We start from the raw sequence: 22,250 nt of genomic DNA on the forward strand, positions 1-22,250 counted from the left end.
GTACAGTTCGATATGTGCTACGTTTATGGAAAAACTATACTTTCTAAAAAAAAAAAAGAAGAATATTCTATCCAACTACAAGCAACAGCACAATAAATACAATAGAGTAAAGATAAAAACAATAAACAGATTTTCAGTTGTTTTTTTTTTGGCAGATCTAGCATAGGTTTTTAGGTACAGAAATTGAATAAAGTAATCAAATGTAAAACAGCATTGCATATTGGACTATATACATTAAAGATGTTTCTTTATTAAAGTTACAAAAGCAAGAGCAGTGAGTGATTTCTTTGTTGTTGCTGTTTGATTAATATAAAGACTGTCACTTTAAGAGAATGTACCGATACAGGCCTATGTTCAGCCGGCTATGTCTGCTGTAGGATACTTACCAAAAATATTTTTTGTGAATTTGTCCATTTAACCACACTACTTCAGAGAGAGTTTAATATTCGTGCGCGTTCTGAGGCGCGGGTTCGCGCGCTTCGGATGAGCGCATGCACAATTCTTCTCACTACGCGCGCGAGCTCGCGTCCTTTGGCTCTTAAATGTTTAAACTGACAAAGCTTAAATGAGTTTAGTTTAAATACATATTAACGTGTGCTGTTCAGGTCTCAACTGTGCGCGCGCGCCACCAGCACCCGGATGATGACAGAATAAATGACTGCTCATATTCTAGCATACGTCATTCACATATTGATCAAGAGTGAATGGTTTGTGCAGGTTTATTTTATTTTCTTTCTTTTTTTTCTCATCGCTATTGTTGTAATGTCTGGGAATCCAGAATGCGCACCCATCAACCCAGTTTGTTTTACATGTTATTTATAGCAAACCATATAACAAATGCTTTGTCAGATTTAAATTGAACCGCGGTCCCAGCGCATGCCGAACCGTGTGTTTTTTTTCAGCAAAACGTGCCACCCCTAGTGTTGTGTACGCTGTGTAAACATGATGGGAAATGCATATCTGGAATTAATTAGAATAAACACCTCACTTTTACAAAAATAAATAAATAAATAAATAAAGATTAAGTACTCAAAATGAACAAAAAAACAGTCAAATTTATTTGCTGCTGATCTTCAGTGACCCAATTCAACTATGCTAATATGTACAAAATACTTTAGATAAACTTAACATTTGTCTTTCTTTCTTTCTTTCTTTCCTGCTAAAAAGTGATGAACTTTCTTCTCATGGGTCCTATTTTTAATTTAGTCCTCGGAATGGCAAAAAGATTTTTTTGAGCATTTTGAAATTACATTTCCTTTAGCCAGAGGTAAAAGGGCATTTACATTTGCCAAAAATATAAACTTTTTATTTAAAAAAAAAAAAAAGCAAGCAAGGGCAGCCCAGATGAGAAAAAGTAACACAAATGTAAAACATTAATTTCCACAAAAAGTAACTATGAAACATAATTAGAGAATAACACAATAATGGAACATTTTTAAAAATAACTTTCCCCAGCACTGTCCGATTGTCACCATCATGGACTTTGGAGTTTGCTGTCTTTCTTTGTTTTCTGTTTTTTTGTCCTAGTTTTCTCTCTGGTCTGATTATGTTCATGTGTGTCTAGTTCATTATCTTAATTTGTCTGTGTACTTAAGTTCCTGTCTGTTTTGCTTTTGTTGTTGAATTTTGTTGATGTTTTCAAGTGTGATAAGCCTTCCTCTTGTGGATTTAACTTTTGTAGGGATATTTAAAGATTATTTTACCTTCATCATCTTCATAAGTGTTGTGAGTGCGCCATAGTGTGACACTGAGGACCTGACAATGTACTCCTTTTGTAAAGCATCATAGTCATTTATCAACTACAGCTTTTCCAATATGTTTCTGACAGTATGTTCAATGCTGCCTAAAGTGCTTTATGGACTACAAGTTGCAGGGATACACAACATTTCAGTCATTAATTGTTTATGTTCAGATTGTTAAATGGAAAGATTTTGTGATTGAGACCTCAAAAACTACTGACTTCCTGATCCTAACCCTGACTACTAAACAAGCATATCTATACATTGTGTCAGGTTTGACGTTTGAAGTTTTTATGATCAGTCCCATACGTTCACAGCTTTGCACTGGCCCATTGGAACTGAGAACAGTGCATTTCAGTGTGATGATCTCAATAACGTTTACTGAATTTGGGCTATTAGTTCCATTCTGCTATGGTCTGACTTGTCTGGATGGCAAGAACGTTTAGATGGCAATTCTTTTCTTAAGGTCTGTTATTCAAACTTGTCTTAAGAACAATCTATGTGTTGTGGTCCAAAATGATGGTTGTTCTAAATTAAATTGAAGAGATCATAAAACTCATTATCACTCAAAGCTGTTTAATCTCTATTTCCTTTTGACTTTGGATTTTATGCTCGACTGGAATGTCAGTAGGTTAAAGCATTTTTAGACAAACAATTTTAGACCAACATTACTGGTGCAATTTATCCCTTTTTTTTTTTTTTTTTTTGGAAGCATGTGTGGTGCATTAAACTCAAAATTCTAAGGGAGCAAGTATAAGTTAGGTCAGAGAAAAAATAAATAGATAGAGAGAGAGAGAGAGAGAGTTTGTAGAATAGGACATGTTATTGTTTACCTTGAAACTGAGCTCTCCTCCAGTTGAGTAAATTATTTCCCCTTCCTTTCCATAGGAAAGAAGTGCTGATCAATCATTATGCCACAAACAGACTGCAAGTGACACATTAGCCTTAAAATATACATGCAGCCATATGTCAAGGGCATTACAGGTTGTGACGAGTGGGGCGGGGCCGAGGGACATGGGAGCGAGGCCGGGGGAGTGATTGGAGATGAACTGCACCTGTTCGACCCACCGGTCTCGAGGCCCATGGAGGAGATGGAAGGATATAAAACTGGAGCGACGACAGTGAAGGACGAGAGAGGACCAGGCCTGGGCTTTTAGTTGTGTTGTGGTTTTTATTTTATGCGCACCAGTCGTCCGTGAGGGGCTGGTGCGCTGTTTTGTGTTTATTTTGTTATTAAAATGTTTTTGATTGTCCGCCGGTTCCCGCCTCCTTCTTCCGGATGAATATGAAGGTTGATATCATTACAGTGGTGCCGAAGCCCGGGAGAAGGAGGGACGCGCTGCTGAAGATCCCTCGCCGCTGTGGTGAATCCGCGGTGCCATCGAGCTGGCGAGGAGTGTGCCGCCATGGACGCTCGAGGCGGTGGACTGGAGCGAGTTGCCGGGGACGGGCGAGCTCGCTACCGGCCGCCCACGATGTGGAGAGACGGCTGCCGTCCGTGAGGGAGCGGAGGAGTCGGCGCCGTTCGCCAGGTGGCCGGAGCCTGCTGCCTCCGCCGGAACGGGGAGGAGCAGGGAACGGGGGACTCCTGCCGGCTGCCCAAAACCGGAGGAGCCGTCGCCGTCCACCGGGCGGCGGAGGAGTGTCGTGCCGTCCGCCGAGGGCCGTCCAGTGCCACCGCCAGGCACCGCGGAGGAGATCACCCAGCTGGTGGAGGGCCGAGCAGCGGTGCGTCTGGGAACCGGAATTTTTTTTTTTTTTTTTTTCCTCTCTCCCCTCTCTCGTCTCTGTCGCTCCTCCTTCCATCTCCTTTTCTCTCGCCTCGCCTGTCCTACCCCCAGGTTCCCGCAGGTCCCCGGGAGCGGCCCCCCCGGAGGGAGGGGGGGGGGGGGAGTAGAGCGCAGTCTCGGGAGTACCCCCCGGCCTGCGAGGGGCGATGGGGGTATGTGACGAGTGGGGCGGGGCCGAGGGACATGGGAGCGAGGCCGGGGGAGTGATTGGAGATGAACTGCACCTGTTCGACCCACCGGTCTCGAGGCCCATGGAGGAGATGGAAGGATATAAAACTGGAGCGACGACAGTGAAGGACGAGAGAGGACCAGGCCTGGGCTTTTAGTTGTGTTGTGGTTTTTATTTTATGCGCACCAGTCGTCCGTGAGGGGCTGGTGCGCTGTTTTGTGTTTATTTTGTTATTAAAATGTTTTTGATTGTCCGCCGGTTCCCGCCTCCTTCTTCCGGATGAATATGAAGGTTGATATCATTACAGATTCTTTGTTAGTTGTCGGTAGACTACGGCTCTGTGTAGTAACTGCCGCTCCACCTGAACCAGTGTTGCCAAGTCTGCGATTGTTTTTCATGTCCGCGGTTTGAAGCAACCCCAATACCAATAACGTGATATTTAGCCCCTAAAATGCGAATTTTACCAAGGCAACCCTTCCAAAAAATATATATTTTAACCCCGGGAAGCAATTTTTATCGGGGAACCTCCCGGAAACGCGATTGGGCTAGTTTTGGACTAGTTTTAAGAAGCAACTGGGCAGGATTTGTTGTGAAAACCTGGCAACCCTGATCTGAACGCACGTGCTGGAGATATACTTCTAATCACAGGAGCATGTTTACTGATGAGATGCACAGGAAAATAGCATTAGATTTTTTGCACAGCCCTAGTCTGTGTCAGTTTGAGTCTTGGTAAAGTTTTAAATCCCTGGCGCCAAGATGCTTCTCTGTTGGTCAGGGATTATGGAAAGTGAAACATAAATCTATAGGGGTGGTTGGATTTATTCACGAACTTTAAAATATAAACTTGAAGCTTCTTTCTTTTCAGATTCTTACAGGTTTATCATAATAGGCTGCATATTAACTTATTGGGAGAAAACCGCAAATTCTATGTGAAATCAGACATTTGAGCTCCCCCATATAGTCAAAATGGCATAATCAATAACATCCCGCGAATATTTGACTGTAAGATTAGTAGTCAAATCAGACTCCTCGAATCGAAGCATTGAATCGTCGACTATTTAGTGTCACCCCTAGTTGTGGGTATACGGAAATCCTTAGCCTTATCTAGTGGGTATATGGCGTATACATGCGTATCGCGTAGACAATGTCACGGAGTGACTTTGTAAGGGCGGAACTAAAAGGACGGAGACTGGTTCCGCCCGCACCATAATCCGCAAACACCGGTTACTTCCGGGAACTCCGGGGAAGGAAATCAGGGTTTCATTGATCGCAGGTGGATAGATGAACGGGGCGATCGCGGATTGGGCAGTGTGAAGAGAAGGAGTATAAAGAGGGCCTCAGAAACTGCAGAGAGAGAGTTTGTTTATTCTAGCCGATACAGCGAGTGAGTTGGAGTGTTGGGCGAGGGCAGCGGACAGAAGGCGGAGGAATATTGTTGGCTGGGCGAAGACGGAGACAAGGGTTTGGCAGAAACAGAAACCGGGCTGAGTATATTGGGATGTCTATCTAACTGTGAAATGCTCTATGGACATGTGTAACGAATTCTGAGTGGTTAAGAACAGGAAGACTCACCGGGAGTATCGCCGAAGGAGGCCCTTTTCGACAGGTCACGTGGCAGATGTGAAGTATCCAGGAGCTGGAAAGAAGAGGGAAAAGAGACCTCGTGTTAGTAACGGTGTGAGTACCCTAAACCATCATACAGCAGCATAATTATCTTGAGTGAACTATCTGTGAGCCTTTTTGTGAGTTTTTGGCATAGTAAGTGAGCGGCCCCACCGTGGAGGAGGATTGTGGGTGAGCCGGGACCAGTGAGTGAGAGAAGACATTGGGGTGTCGTGGCGGCGACGTTTAAATCTGAATATCCGTTGCATCAGTGTCCTCACGATTTCCAGGACGAGTCTTTGGTCAGACGGGGGGGTTTGACCCTAAATTCACCAAGAGTGTGTGGAGTGCAGTGGGTGAGCCTTTGTCCTTTGCTGTGAGTTTATACACTTGAAAATTTCAGTGTTGTGCTGTGTTTGTGTCGTCAAAAAACACCTTTCAGGCCCGACGAAATCCTGTGGAGGAAGTGAGTACTGAGGCGGGCGAAGAAAAACATCTCAAATGATATGCCGTTGATGACATCCTGACCCTTCTACCCCACGTAACGGTGGCGGGAAACAAATTCAAGTAAGAACAGTGTGGATATAGTGGGAAGTATTAACGGGGAGGAGTTGGCTGCTGGAGGAGGAAATCAGCTGTGCATGTATTATTATCTGCTGTGGAGTTCTTCCAAGGTTCGCCCCTGTCTAGATCTCTCACCCTGTCGGTTGGAAGAAAGGAGAGGGAAGCGTCCGACCCATTCAGTGTAGCACACCCTGGGTAAACAACTTACCTGTGTGTGACATCGGCGGAGGCCGGGTTTGGCCCAACGCAGCAGCAGCTTTCGACCCGCATCTCTATCAGCAGTTGGTTTAAACCTCAGAAAAGGAACGCCTGACGTCTATTTCCCCAAAAGGTGTTAGTAACATCACTTCCTGTTTTCCCTGTATATTCCCTGTAAGCTATTGCCCAAAGCTAAAGCCAGCATATTGTGTTGTACATTCGCCTGTATGCCCAGAGTGAAGTCTGTTACCTTTGATGTACTTACCTTATGCCCAAAGCTAAAGCCAGCATATTGTGTTGTACATTCGCCTGCATGCCCAGAGTGAAGTCCCAGTTACCTTTGATGTACTTACCTTATGCCCAAAGCTAAAGCCAGCAAATTGTGTTGTACATTCGCCTGTATGCCCAGAGTGAAGTCTCAGTTACCTTTGATGTACTTACCTTATGCCCAGCTAAAGCCAGCATATTGTGTTGTACATTCGCCTGTATGCCCAGAGTGAAGTCCCAGCTACTTTTGATGTACTTACCTTATGCCCAAAGCTAAAGCCAGCATGTCGTGTTGTACATTCGCCTGTATGCCCAGAGTGAAGTCTCAGTTACCTTTGATGTACTTACCTTATGCCCAGCTAAAGCCAGCATGTCGTGTTGTACATTCGCCTGTATGCCCAGAGTGAAGTCCCAGCTACTTTTGATGTACTTACCTTATGCCCAAAGCTAAAGCCAGCATATCGTGTTGTACGTTCGCCTGTATGCCCAAGTGAAGCCTTAGTTGTCTTTCCTACAGACTTACCTGTGCCCCGAGTGAAGAGCCAGCGGCCCCTCTGTCCACCGTCCGTGTCCAGTCCTGTCATACTTACTTGTATGTTCTTGTGCAGATCTAGCGGGTCCCTTTGAAGCATCTACCTGTACGTCGACCCGTTACTCAGGGTACAGAAACCGCGAACACCTCCCGTACACTTACCAGTACGGTTTCAGTCGGGTCCCGGCAGCCATTGTGCAGCTCCACCAGCATCAGGACGACCGGGAGTCCAACCCGCTGGGCCGCCTCGGAGTTCGCCACGAGAAGTAGCAGGTATCTATCGTGCATTCAAACTCTCAATACTTACCACTTGTATCTGATACGTCCAGGAAAAGGAGAGGGCCCTGGACAGTCGTCCTGCAAGCTAGAACAAAGGGACACTTGTGAATAAGCTGATTGTCGTCACATAGCCAGAAGGAAAGAGGAGTGAAGGACTTACCTGAGATCTCCCGTGACGGAGTCTAAGAGACTCGAGACTGTTACTCCCCAATTGGAAAGTTGGATTTTAGCCTCCCTCCCCCTCCCTTCCCTATACCTTTTTTTTTAGTAATTTAATAAAGTTTGTTTTAATATTTATTTACCATCTCTCGTGTGTCTGGTCATTGGGGTGTTCTTGGGACCTCCTCGAGGTGGAAACTAGGAAGGGGCGGGACTCACAACATCTGTGGTCCGCTCCGACCTGTGACAACTTCACCTCTTATTAGATGTGTTTTTATGCGAATTTAGGTTTGACACTAGGCTAACGTTACATAATTTTGCTTCAGGTAGAATGCCAAGGCTAATTATATATGCATGCCACTTTCTGAAACAACCTTACTCAGTTTTGATAACGTTAATAATGAACACAATGTTAACGTAGCCTACTGTTATGAGATGCCGACTGCACACATAACGTTACACATGCTTAGTCTTGGGATTTCCACAACTTCCCTTGATCATACTCAGGACTGATTGCTTGTAGCCATTATGTCATCCTTTCCGGTTCTTTATGTTTATTAGGAAGGATGTAGAACTTCAGTTCATAATTTGTTAGTTTACTGGAGATACAGAAAACACAACAACTCTTCGGCATGGTTGTCCCTTGTATTTCAGTTGGTGCCAAGGCAATGTTTTCCCCCACGGGCTAAATTCATATCACGTGACAGGGCGTTCCCGGGGCATTCCCAGACCAACCGTCTGTATGTATACCAGCAGGATCAACTTTAAACACTTATTGTGTTATTAATAATACATCACTGTTTAAAGGTCTGGATTTACACAAACAATGAAAACTAAATATTGTATTTTTTTAATAAAAAAACAAATAGGATGTCGCTTTCTGCCATTTGAATTTCCTTTCTGTGAACAAATTACGCAGGTCACAAAAATGAACTGAAACTCAGCATATACAGGCTACATTATGTGTAGGGTTACCATCTGTCCCGGTTTTACCAGGATTGTCGTTCTTTTTATTAACCTGTCCCGGGAAATTTATCCACTCTCCCGGGACACTTTCTCTTGTGTGTAGAATGCGCTGTCATTGGCTCTGGGACGGGTGTGCTATGTGACGTGACGTAGGCTACGTCATCTAGTGCGTCTGTCTTGGCAGCTAGCCAGTTACTACAGGCGGCAAATTGAAGCAGTGAAGAAGATTGTACGTCATAAACATCGTTTGTTGTTAGTGTTAACATGGGTGGCGAGATGGAGGAAGAAGATGACAGTGTGTCAACTAAGTCTAACAGGCCAGTAAAAAGGAAAATTAAATGTTCGACCTACTTTAATAATGACTGGATGAAAAATGACAATTACTCCACATGGCTAAAGCAAACACCAAGCAATCCACTATATGCTACTTGCTTTGTATGCTCCGTTAAAATTCTGGTTAAACATGAAGGCAAAACTGCTTTGGATGACCATGCTAAAATGAAGAAACATCAGATTCGCGTTCAAGTAACCAGACAAACAAAGGCAATTTCATCATTCATGATTACAAAAAAACTCAGAAGGCAAAATTACTGTCGCTGAATTAAAAGCTACCTATCACGGTGTGCGACATAGCCATAGCTACCTGTCAACTGACCGTGGGAACAAGGTCAGTGCAAAAATATTCAGTGACTCTGATATTGCAACTAAAATGGCAGAACTAAAAGTGAGGATTCATTGAAGAACAGAAACCACGGATAGCTGCAGTGAAGGGAAACACCAAGTATAGATGGAAGACTAGGTAAGCTAAGGCCTATTTATGTATGATTTTGTTATTCCAATGTCTGATTGAGACATACTAAATAAAAGTGGCTATAGATGTGGCTAAGGTATATAGTAAATGCAAATCTAACCATGTCATCCCTCTACTTATTTCTTTAGCAAAGAGGAAGCAAAAGCGAGCACAAGTAGCAGTATCTAAGCAATCAGGTAAGCTATAAGTTAAGTAAGATAAGTGAGGATACTTGAGATGCTTAAAATATTCATCAGTCACGACTATGCACAATCTTACTGCACAAAGACCAATTTTGTTTTGTGGCTCTAACGTCTAATAGATATTTTCACTTGTCAACCCTAGTTATGTGTCACTTTTCCCCCTTGTTTATATGCAAACTAAAAAGGAATACATTCTTGAAATATATTTGATTATGTATATACTGCAGATTAATATATATATAACAATGTAATAATATGTATTATTTTCACATATAGGTGGATTTTTTTGTTTATTTTTTTTTTATTTTTAATACTGTCTGTTCAAAATAAATGAAAATAAACTTTTACACTTCTGAGCGGCGCATGCGAAAAGCCGACCTCATACGTCATCCGCCCGGAACTACTTCCGTTTACAACAGTGAACGCAAGCTAGATTAAATTGATTATAACAAGTTCCGGGCGGATGACGTATGAGGTCGGCTTTTCGCATGCACCGCTCAGAAGTGATGAACACAGAAGCACAGGGGAGAGATCATAACAAAACAACGGTCACTAATTAGAAGTACAAAACGAGGATCTGTAAAGAAAAATGTCAGAGTATTCGATATAAGCCAAGAGGAGACTGGTATTCCTTTGCTAAAGTAAGGAAACTTTGCTTCCTTTTCCCCTGTTAACAAATGTTGGTTTTCACGAAACTCACCAGCTCATGTGCAATGCCAACTTCATACATCATAAGCCCGGAACTGCTTTTGTATACAGCTGTTGGCACAAGCTAGTTAAAGTGAATATTACATTTTGAATATGGATATTTTTCTTACAAAAACACATCGATTCACTATACTAGGCTTTTGTTCACCGCCCCCTCAAATAGCTAGTTGGTACAATATTTCATCAAAAATACATGCATACATACAACCGTAATAGAATGCAGTTGTGCATTAACTCTTAGCAAATGTGATGAATGGAGCTCACTGCTGGCAAGTCAAATGAATATGTAAAAATACAAGCTTTAACATGGGAAATTCTGTACTCTTAATGATAAAGGATAAACTGTCATTTGAACTATAGGACTTAATGCACCACTGTACAAAAGAGCAACTAACAATGAAACATAAAACAATGCTATACTAGCTCTGCAGGTGTCTGAACTTGTGCAGTTGAACTGTTGTATAAACGCAATATCACACAAGTAGCAGTACCATGCTTTATATTAGCACGCTGTGATCACATACTGCACTCGGCCAATAGTTATCTCTAGTCTGTTATTTATTTATTTATTTTTCTGTTGAAAATCATCTCCTCAGTAAAAGCTTTCAAATTTAATTCATGCACTGAAAAAAATTATAAATAAATAAATACAGACAATCAATGTGATTATGTTTCAATCACATTGCATTTTTTTATGTTTTATTTATGGTATAAATGTTTGGAAATAATATTTCACATTTCAAGTCCATTCATTATTTGTAGCATGCAAGCCACCCAATAAATTTTGTGCTTTGTTACTAAAAAGTGCCTACTTTGAATTTTTTTATGATTAAAATATATAGAATAAAAGTGTATACAGAATAAAAGTGTTTTTATGCTCTTTAATTTGTAATGAGATAATTCGCCAGTAGTGGCATATGAATCATTGATATTTTTATCTTTGATATGTGCAGCAAGATATCAACATATTTGAATGCATGTAAAAAAAAAATAATAATAATAATAATAATACAAAGTGTTATGTAATAATACAAAGTGTTAAGTGAAAGTCTCATGAAATCAATCAATCAGAGTTAATAATAAAAAAATAAAAAAACTTAAATAAATACATCTGTTTTATTGCTGTTAAATGTGAAGAATGACAGGTTGGATTCCACAGACTTTTTTTTTTTTTTTGGTGGAGAATAGGTGGAGTTTTCACATTAACGCCACACAATAATATAATATAATATAATATAATATAATATAATATAATATAATATAATATAATATAATATAATATAATATAATATAATATAATATAATATAATATAATATAATATAATATATATTATAATTTTTTTTAAAGTAGTAATTACAAATATTTGATAGATATGTTTATCACATCTAGGCAAGTATTCGCTGAGTTTCGGTTTGCTTTTGTGAAGCCCTCCTGCTCAAGTCAGAGACGCGAAATGCACAACCTGTTTGTGTTCCTGTTTCTGTTCTTTTGTTTTTTTAAGATATTTTTTTTTTTATACGTTTTGTTGATATTGCTAGTGCACACAGGTAAAAGTAGACCCTTTGCAGTTCCAAATGATGTTTATTCTTACCTTTATGAGCAAAAATGATGATGATGTTTTTTTTATTCATTTATTTTTAGCCAAGTCATGTTGATTTGAGAAGGGTAAATTTATCAAACATATGCTTATCGCGCTTCCTGCCGTTGGCTGCTTGGTTGTTCCTTAAAAAAATAAAAATAGAATTTAACAAACATAAAATGTTCCAAACATATTTCTAAATTAACTTAAAGAAATTAAAAGAAATATGACCATTTTGCCATTAAAAAAAAATAAAAAAATTGTAATGGCTGCAACAGCAGCTGTGTATGGGGAAGAGAGAGAAAAAAGACACCAGTCAGACTTGGGGCGAGAATTCTGATGAGCTGTCAGACAAGGATCTAAAAGTTACCTTGGGCTCGGCGGGCCCCCAAACTGCCCGGGCCCATATGCACCTGCATACCCTGCATGCCCGGATGCTACACCACTGGTTTACAGGTTTAGCTGCCTCTAAAAAATGTTTACAACAATTTACCAAGAATCACACATGAAAAATATGGTATGTTTTAATTTGTGTTTAAAACAATCCCACACACTGTTCAGACCCTGTTATATAGTACATATAAATAGTATTACTTTAAAATTAATTGTTAGTATGTGACTACCTTGAAACTGAATTTTATTTTGATAATATATGACAATAGTGCTCTCTTCTATATTTGCAGTGTTAAACATGCTATGAAACAGGGACATCCACTTTAGACCCCATTAGATGGAAAGTTCTTTGTGCATATTCAGTCCAAGTACAAGTGACACTGACAACAAACATGACAAAATTTGAGATAGCATGTTGTAATGTGCAAAAGTACAACTGTGATTTGGAAACTGTGGTGGAAGGGATATCATATGGCTTTTAGAAATGTTTAATGTCTATATACTGTAGTAGAATCTTTAGCTCTGGAGCTTGCAAAAGTAAGATGAATGATACAAAATGGCACAATTTGCATCATCTGGTGGAATTTTGCTGAAAATAAATGGGGATATTTGGGTGTATATATATATATATATATATATATATATATATATGCATTCTTCATCACAGCATTTCAATCACACCATGCTTGAGTGCAAATGCAAGCTTTCCAGTATCCCTTTTTATTTTCCTAAACTTCAGTCTACTGAGTCTGAGTCTATATGTTCCTTCTCTTCATTGGGAGCACACAGGGGTTGAGAGTATTTTAGGTGAATGAATGGTACTGTCTCTTCTCATTAGAGCTGTGCTGTAAACAAAATAAAGCCCCAAACCAGCAGTGGCAGAAGATCTGCCCGCTTCAATGCTCTTCTTAACCCTTGGGAAATTTGTGCATATCGGTATCAAGGATCTGTATTACATACAGCAGGACAGTAAGCATATATTGTCAGCTTAGACAAACAAAGATAAGATGACAGCATGATCTCACATTTTGGGGGGAGGGGGTGTTGGGTAATGCTAATTCGTCTCTTTCTCTGTTTACTTCATTTAGTCATCGCAACTTTCAAATAGGTTACACAAACTCTCTGTCTATAAGCTTACAGAGCAGTTTGACTCATGGTGGAATAATCTGAAAATCTCTTATAAAAGTGCATGTAATTAAGCCTACAGTCCACAGCAGATAACAGGTTTAAAGAAGAACCATAAGAACCTCGGATAAACGTGAAAGTGACGTGACATACAGCCAAGTATAGTGACCCATACTCGGAATTCGTGCTCTGCTTTTAACCCATCCAAAGTGCACACACACACCATGAACACACACACACCTGGAGCAGTGGGCAGCCATTCATGCTGCAGCACCCGGGGAGCAGTTGGGGGTTCAGTGCCTTGCTCAAGGACACCTCAATCATGGTGGAGAGCACTGTACATGCACTCCCACCACCTACAATTCCTGCCAGCCTGAGACTCGAACTCACAACCCTTTGATTGCGAGTCTGACTCTCTAACCAGTAGGCCACAACATCCCCCAGCAATAGCAAAGAAACTACTGAAGCACAATCACAACTTTCACTAAGAAACTGTATAGTCAAGAGCCTCTAACAGAACAGCACAAATATAATAATAATAATAATAATAATAATAATAAATAAGTAAATAAAAAATATTTTGCCATGAATATTTCATAGAATATCATAGAAGTACACATCTCTGACAAAAGGAAGATGTCTTAGAAAACACAAAATAGTTAATTTTTTAATTAACTATTAATTAATAATAATTAATTAACTCTAAATTAAACTGTAAAAAATGATCTCTGACCTTAGAAGTCAGTGATACAGAAAAGAGCTGCTTACTGCTTTCAGAAAAGCATCATTGTTATGGATTTTGCATATGTGTTGTTGAACGCAAGATCTATTAAATACAACCAGGGTTGAGTGGTTTGACCCAGAATTAGATATTTATTTACTTACTATTTTCACTTGATTCCAAATAGACACATACAGAAACTATTATTTCACCTGAGGTTTCCATAGCAACAGCATTACATCTTCCTGTTAATATCAATAAACAGTAATTTTAATGTCATTTGGCTCGTAAAAAAAAAAAAAAAAAAAAAAAAAAAAATATATATATATATATATATATATATATAAATAATAATAATAATAATAATTTTATTGCTCATCAGGTCCAGTAAAACCTGGATATATAAATTCCTTTCGCTCTTCATAATGATATGGACTACTCTATTACTGTTTATATTTTTGTTCATAGGATATCATGGGAAATGGAATGAGAACATGATATGGGCTAAAACCTCTGTACCTCTGCTAGTTCTGAAATTAAATCATTTTACCTGTATACTGTGCAACAGTCAGCTCCTGGAAGTAAAAACTCTCCATAAGTAAAAATATTTTAGTGATAACTTATGAACCTTTAAAAACAGACCTGCTCAGAATTGGTTGATTGATATACTCGAAACATGTTACCACTAATACTATTAAGCCTTCCAGAAAACAAGCACAATGGCCCACAGGCTCAGATGGTGGAGAGCAGTCAGACTACACTGATGATCAGTCACAATGAGCCCTCGCTCAACTCACTAAGCTCAGGTATGCAATTACTAAATCAAAAATGTGCTTTTGTTTGATATCCACTTACAAGACTTAATCACTTGTTATACCTAGGCAAGGATACTGCAGAGATCCAGATATCAGGGCCTAATTAAATCATAGAGGCATAAGTAGTTATAAAGAAATACCTCCATGCAGGAACAGCTCACTTTTTTAAAAGAAAATATTACAAATTACAGAGTCTGGACTTCAGAGGCTGTCACGCCTGTGTGCAGAGACAAGCATGGTATTGATGCGTTATTTTTAAAACTCTTTTTTTAGCATTCTGAAATATAGAATATTACCTCCCAGATGTGCCTGTTTTATCCTTTATATTTATCTATCTATCTATCTATCTTCTTGTGACTAACAAGTGAATAAAACATGGTCAGTTAATATATATATATATATATATATATATATATATACAGTAAAAGAAATGTATTTATATTGTAATTTATTGTAATGTAAATACTGACAACAATTGCTCACCAACAACTTTTTAGGTAATTTAAACTTTTAAGTAATCTATCTATGCTTTAAGTGCAATTTCTCAGTATTTTTCGAACCACTGGTTACATTAGTATACATTCAGGAAATTGATGTTGTAATGACCCCCTTTCAAAGCACAAAAACCTGCAAAGGTAATTAAAAATCCATAGAGTAGAGCCACTTTTGAACCATGTCTATAGACACTCATTTGATCAACAAAAGATTGTGACATACTCTTCTGTTTAATACAGAAATGCTCTATAAATAACTGTTATGCCCTTCTACTATCAAGCCTTTTGCAGTTTTCTGGTATCTTTACACAGATATCTATTGACAGTCTCAGATTTGGAGAAAAATATGCCTGGTTTGAAGTCTTGTCAACTCTGCGGCTCTCAGCTGAAAATGGATCCTTTTGCATAAAACGTAGCCTCCTGCAAGTTTGTTCTACATTAGCAACTGAATACGCATGGCCAAATGCCAAACTATGAATATATTAGCATTCAAAAGTGCTGCCCCAGCCCTGCTCTACACAGAACATTAGTCTTTTTTTTCCCCTTACGCTAACGGAAATGCGGTTTATCAGAACACAAAATAGACGACTTCTTGTCTTTTTACCCTTAAGGCCACAGAGAAGATGCAGGGATGTAGGAAGCCTATTATAACTAATTAAAACAGATTACTGAACAGTCCTTCCATGAGTAAAATAAATAAATAATTTCCAGAGGTGGGCCCAGGTCACTAGATAACCTAGGCTTAATGCTTGCAATTAGTTTTTCAGGGTGTTAGGTCTGTGGCCTTTGCTGCCAGCAAATGCTTAAAATTTCCGAAAACACTGTCACAGAGGTTTCTGCTCTTTGAGTTATGACCGAAAAGATGATGTTATTCCAGTTATTACAAGCATTAGCATTACTTCAGTTAAAGGTCAAAATCATTCACATTTAATGTGGCGATTGTAATAATTAGCATTAACAAAGGATGTGGGTCCATAGATAACATGATATTTGTCATTGTCACATGTTAAATGTTCAAATGTGCCACATATTGTGTTTCCATGTGTTTGTAGGTTGGAAATAGTTATTACAAAATTATTTTACAAAATGAATACTTTATTTTATTATAGTAACTAGTTGTAGTTCAAATTAAAACCTAAAATTAAAACCATTAAATATATATATATATAAAAAAAATGATTTAAATAATAAATGACTGCAATATGTTCCCCCTAATTTTCTTCTAGCTGCTTTTACAGAACATTTAGTTGTTTTTATTTATAAAACTGTCACTGTTCAAATTACTGTGATAGTTTGGCAATTAATGGTCCTCTTAGATTTATGTTTTTGTGTAGGGTAAGGTGACAACAAAAGATGTTTAGACATGTGGTTTGCAGGAAGCCACAATGATACCCATCCCACATCTCAATGAAATGTCCAATAATGACACAGGATGGAGAGAATGAAAGCTAGATTATTTCCGGTGGAGGTTATGCTACTCAGCACTCAATCAATGACAGGAGGGACAAAGGAAGAGATGAGTGCCTCCCCCGCATGCTGAAACAGCCCTAAAAACAGCTCTGCTGCTCATGACACTGCTCTGCCATCACAATCGTGCCACATCTGTCAATGATGAATGGAAAAGATGTTTTCCGTCATTTCCTCTCTAAGTAATACCCTTAATTAAATCTTATTGAATATTTCTCTATTATGCTAATGCACCGCATTGGAAAAGTCATTTTTAGCAGTTATTTAGCAGTAAAGTCTTTCTGATTGACACATTCTGATGGTGTGGAGACTTTTAATAAATGGAAGACTGAAAGTGTTATATTAAGACTGAAAGTCTATATTAATCTATTACTTTATTACTATTTATTATTACTTTATTACTATACTATTACTATACAGGTACAACTATAGATATAAATGTACGTAGATTACCAACTGTTTCTATGGGCCACTATACGCAAACCATTTGCCATTTTGTAATGGTCAACTTGATGTCATTCACCATAATCAATAAATATTAAAAAATGTCAAAATCCTGCACAGCCGATGGTTGTAAACCGCCAGTATTATCATCTTGAATATTCATTGATTATTATGGTGAATGACATCAAGTTGACCGTTAAAGATGGAGGAAATGTCTACGTGCTTGGCGTGGTCAAATGTGGCATCCACCTATACTTATCTATGGGTACAACAATGAGCATGATGTTATTGTTTTCACGGTCATCAAGGATACACAGGCTGAATGTGGGCAACCACGCCATCGTTTTCAGAAGTCTAAGTTTTGGTCCGTTTACACTGATACACAACCTCAGAATTTTCTAGCTAAAACAGGGCGTGCAGAATTTCAGAAAGTCTCCATTTTCGAGGGTTAAAAGGGCGGGGTTAGTGTAAACAACAGGCGTAACCATAGCAAAAGTTACGCATTTAAAATTTAAATCCACTAAACATAGCCTGAGGTCCATAATTTCAGATATATGTTGCGTACGATCAGTCAGTTCCAAGAACCAAGAAGGTTTATTGTTAAACCTTGTGTGAGACAAGTCAGTAAGTATTTTACTTAGGCCAGGCATTCCCGTTTTCTGGGGACAGGCCCGGTTTTTGGAGTTGTTCCTGGAAACGTCCCCGTTTTATGGCACATTCAAAACAGCCTGCAACTACATGAGGTATGTCTAAACACAAACGTAACAAAACATTTGAAAATGTAAAAAAAAATATTATATACAGTATCATCAGTTTGTGAAAATAAAAACATTAAATACAATTAGAAAACATTAAAAGTTTTTTTTTTTTTACACAGTCCCACATATTCCTGTATTGATTTTATTTTTGTAATGCGTTTTGTAAAGTCATAATTTTGTTATTATATAATATTGTTTTGAATTTCTTGCGGTTTACAGTGGTTACTATTAACTGCTTTCATAGTGTGATTTTTTTGGTGAACTGTATTAAAACCAGACCAAAAATCTAAATGTAATACTAATATCATACTAATTTTATGAGATTTCAATGATATTTTGACCAAAAGAAATGTCCCCAGGTTCCATTTCAGACATACGTTTGCCTTATTTTAATTCTGCAGTTTAGACCATTTTTTCTGGGTCAAAATGACCAGAACACAACATGACTCTACAGTAGCTTGACAAGGTTTTTTTTTCTTGTACTCTGGTGACTTATTCTAATATACCTGTGTAACGATATCAACCTTCATATTCATCCGGAAGAAGGAGGCGGGAACCGGCGGACAATCAAAAACATTTTAATAACAAAATAAACACAAAACAGCGCACCAGCCCCTCACGGACGACTGGTGCGCATAAAATAAAAACCACAACACAACTAAAAGCCCAGGCCTGGTCCTCTCTCGTCCTTCACTGTCGTCGCTCCAGTTTTATATCCTTCCATCTCCTCCATGGGCCTCGAGACCGGTGGGTCGAACAGGTGCAGTTCATCTCCAATCACTCCCCCGGCCTCGCTCCCATGTCCCTCGGCCCCGCCCCACTCGTCACAGAATCGTTTTCAAAATCGACAAAGAATCGCCTGCGATTTTAACATCGATTTTGTGTAGATTGTCAGTGAATTACGGCTCGGTGTAGTAAATGCCAACCGGTGTTGCCAAGTCTGTGTTTGTTTTTCATGTCCGCTGGTCGAAGCGACCCCAATACAAATAACGTGATATTTAGCACCTAAAATGCGAATTTTACCAAGGCAACCCTGCTAAAAAAATTATATTGTAACCCCGGAAAGCAATTTTTATCGGGGAACCTCCTGGAAGCTCGATTGGACTAGTTTTGAGAAACAACTGGGCAGGATTTGTTGTGAAAACCTGGCAACCCTGATCCGAACGCACGTGCTGGAGATATACGTCTAATTACAGAAGCGTCTTTACTGATGAGATGTATATGAAAATCGCATTCAATTTTTTGCACAGCCCTAACACAGATAGAGACTGAATTTTTTCGAACAGGTAGGGTACAAGTGATTTCAATACATTTCAGCCGGTTTATATATATATTGTGAATATATTATTTACCTGATATAAGATGCATTTGGTGTTGAGTCAAGCACTTCATTGTAGTACTACAGTGATCATCTCTTTACCGCACAGCACGAGCAGGACAAACAACAAAGCTGAATATTAATAACTATGACTGGACTGTCACACCCATACCATTATGAGAACACCATTATAATAAAACGCTGTGAATTTTTAGAGTTTAGCTGCCGTGTTTCTGCACATTGTTTCATGAAGAACGAATCCACAAAAGGAGTTCATCCAGAGTCACGCAGACACGTTCCTTTGGACTCTTTTTGCAGATAGCCTATAAGTCTTAATATTAACGTTATATTGCTTAAATAACGAAGCGTATTCTACATGAAATTGTGAGTTTAATCCCATAAAAACTTGCTATCAAATGAGTCACTCTTCTGGTCATCTTCAGTGTGCACAGCTCTAAACAGAAATGCAGAACATTAATAACTACTGTCATATAGGCTAACTTTATAATGAGAGCACTACTGTGAATTGTTAGCGTTTCATTGACGTTTAGTATTAACTATCTTTTAATCAAAACACAAAAACATTATTTACCCCATTTGTATCTGCGAGGCATTTGTTACACATTTTCCCTGTGTGTTAACATCAGTAATTATGGCTGTTGAATGTCTGAATTGACTCAATATATTTTGCCCCGCCCCCAAACATATGATTCGACCATCAGTCGAATATCAGCAAGATTCAAAAATTCCGATTCGACAATGAAAATCCTTAGTCGGGGAGACCCCTAGTAACAACTTAGTTTTGTGTCAGAACTTTTACAATTTAATTCATAAATTCACCACGTCTGTGTTTGCGAAACGACACAGATAGAATCGCGGAATCCAGTCAAAAATGGAACAGGCTATATAAAGCAGAACGTCATGCAATTTTTTAATTAATACATCTACAGTAAGGGCTGTACAATGAATCAAATATCGATATGGACTAGTGTATATGAATATTTAAAGTTTAAAGAGACTACAATTGCTCTACGTGTCTATGAGAATGAGTGCTCAATATGTGCATTTTTGTCATTCAAATACACACGATGTTCACTGTGTTTTCCCCCACACCGACTCTGCCCTCACCACGCCCCCAACTATGACTAGATGCCGACTGTATGTATAAGGAAACAGTTTGATTGATCGCGACAGCACACACACACACACACACACAAAACACATCAGTTCCAGCATTGCTAACTTGTCAGCACAGTTGGTATATTATCAAACACCAGCACGTCTGCCTCGGTGTCACTGCTGAAGTACAAAGCCTATAATTTACATAATAAATAATAGTTTAGAATTCAGATAAGTTACATCGCAAACATGGAAATATTATGGAATATTTGGATTTCGTGCTGAATAAGATAGGTAGGATACATGAAACCTGGCCTGCATGCACCTCTGATGGGCCTTGGGAGAGAGACATTAAAAAGGCATCCATTCAATTGCTGCTTCTATTTGCTGAGGGTTGAAGCACAAGGCTTTGAGCAAAGACAAAATGGCTATAAATCTGAACATGGGTGAAAGCTGTTAAAAATGAATAAAGTCACTGCTGATGACAGATAAGGAATTTCCAAGCTATGACAGATAAACTCCTGGAGAATCACCTATACATGGCATCAAAAATTCAATTTCTACACTCTAATAGTAGGCAAGTGACAGAAGATAGCAATCTGTGTCAACACAAACTAAATAAAAAATTTGGTGACTTAAGAATTGATACTATTTGTGGAAAAATGCAGTTTGATGCAATTTATTCTGGCGACACTGCATGTTTAATATTTAGGTTTATGGATGGGGTTGGGGGACTCCAAATGTTGTTTTTTGATCAGGGGAAAATGTGAAAGCCAAGAACAAAATTCTATAGGGATGGAACATTTGAATTATTTACGAATTACAATTACTTTAAATAATAATTAATAAAGTAAATTGTAAATCAGTAGCTTCTACCAGTACCGTGCTCATGATGCCTGGACCCTTTCATATTGTTTCACATGTTTGCATATATATATATATATATATATATATATATATATATAGTTACAGGAAAGCAAATGAACAGTCACAGTTTATTCAAAAACTTTCATGACCAGTAAATTGCTTTGTGTGAAGAACAGATGTGAATTTGTGAGGAACAGATGTGAATGAGATCTGACTATGTTCATTAAGCAAGACAATTTTCAGTGATTAAAACCTTACTATCCTCTCACAAAGTTATTGCATAGCTTCAGAAGACTTGGAATGTAGTACAAATACTTTTATATATCCTGAAATATAGAAATCAATATTTTTTACTTGCACTTCCACTTCTATATACTACAACCCGAATTCCGGAAAAGTTGGGACGTTTTTTAAATTTTAATAAAAAGAAAACTAAAAGACTTTCAAATCACATGAGCCAATATTTTATTCACAATAGAACATAGATAACATAGCAAATGTTTAAACTGAGAAAGTTTACAATTTTATGCACAAAATGAGCTCATTTCAATTTTGATTTCTGCTACAGGTCTCAAAATAGTTGGGACGGGGCATGTTTACCATGGTGTAGCATCTCCTTTTCTTTTCAAAACAGTTTAAAGACGTCTGGGCATTGAGGCTATGAGTTGCTGGAGTTTTGCTGTTGGAATTTGGTCCCATTCTTGCCTTATATAGATTTCCAGCTGCTGAAGAGTTCGTGGTCGTCTTTGACGTATTTTTCGTTTAATGATGCGCCAAATGTTCTCTATAGGTGAAAGATCTGGACTGCAGGCAGGCCAGGTTAGCACCCGGACTCTTCTACGACGAAGCCATGCTGTTGTTATAGCTGCAGTATGTGGTTTTGCATTGTCCTGCTGAAATAAACAAGGCCTTCCCTGAAATAGATGTTGTTTGGAGGGAAGCATATGTTGCTCTAAAACCTTTATATACCTTTCAGCATTCACAGAGCCTTCCAAAACATGCAAGCTGCCCATACCGTATGCACTTATGCACCCCCATACCATCAGAGATGCTGGCTTTTGAACTGAACGCTGATAACATGCTGGAAGGTCTCCCTCCTCTTTAGCCCGGAGGACACGGCGTCCGTGATTTCCAACAAGAATGTCAAATTTGGACTCGTCTGACCATAAAACACTATTCCACT

Source organism: Carassius carassius, chromosome 24, assembly GCF_963082965.1.
Source record: "Carassius carassius chromosome 24, fCarCar2.1, whole genome shotgun sequence".
Classification (NCBI taxonomy): domain Eukaryota; kingdom Metazoa; phylum Chordata; class Actinopteri; order Cypriniformes; family Cyprinidae; genus Carassius; species Carassius carassius.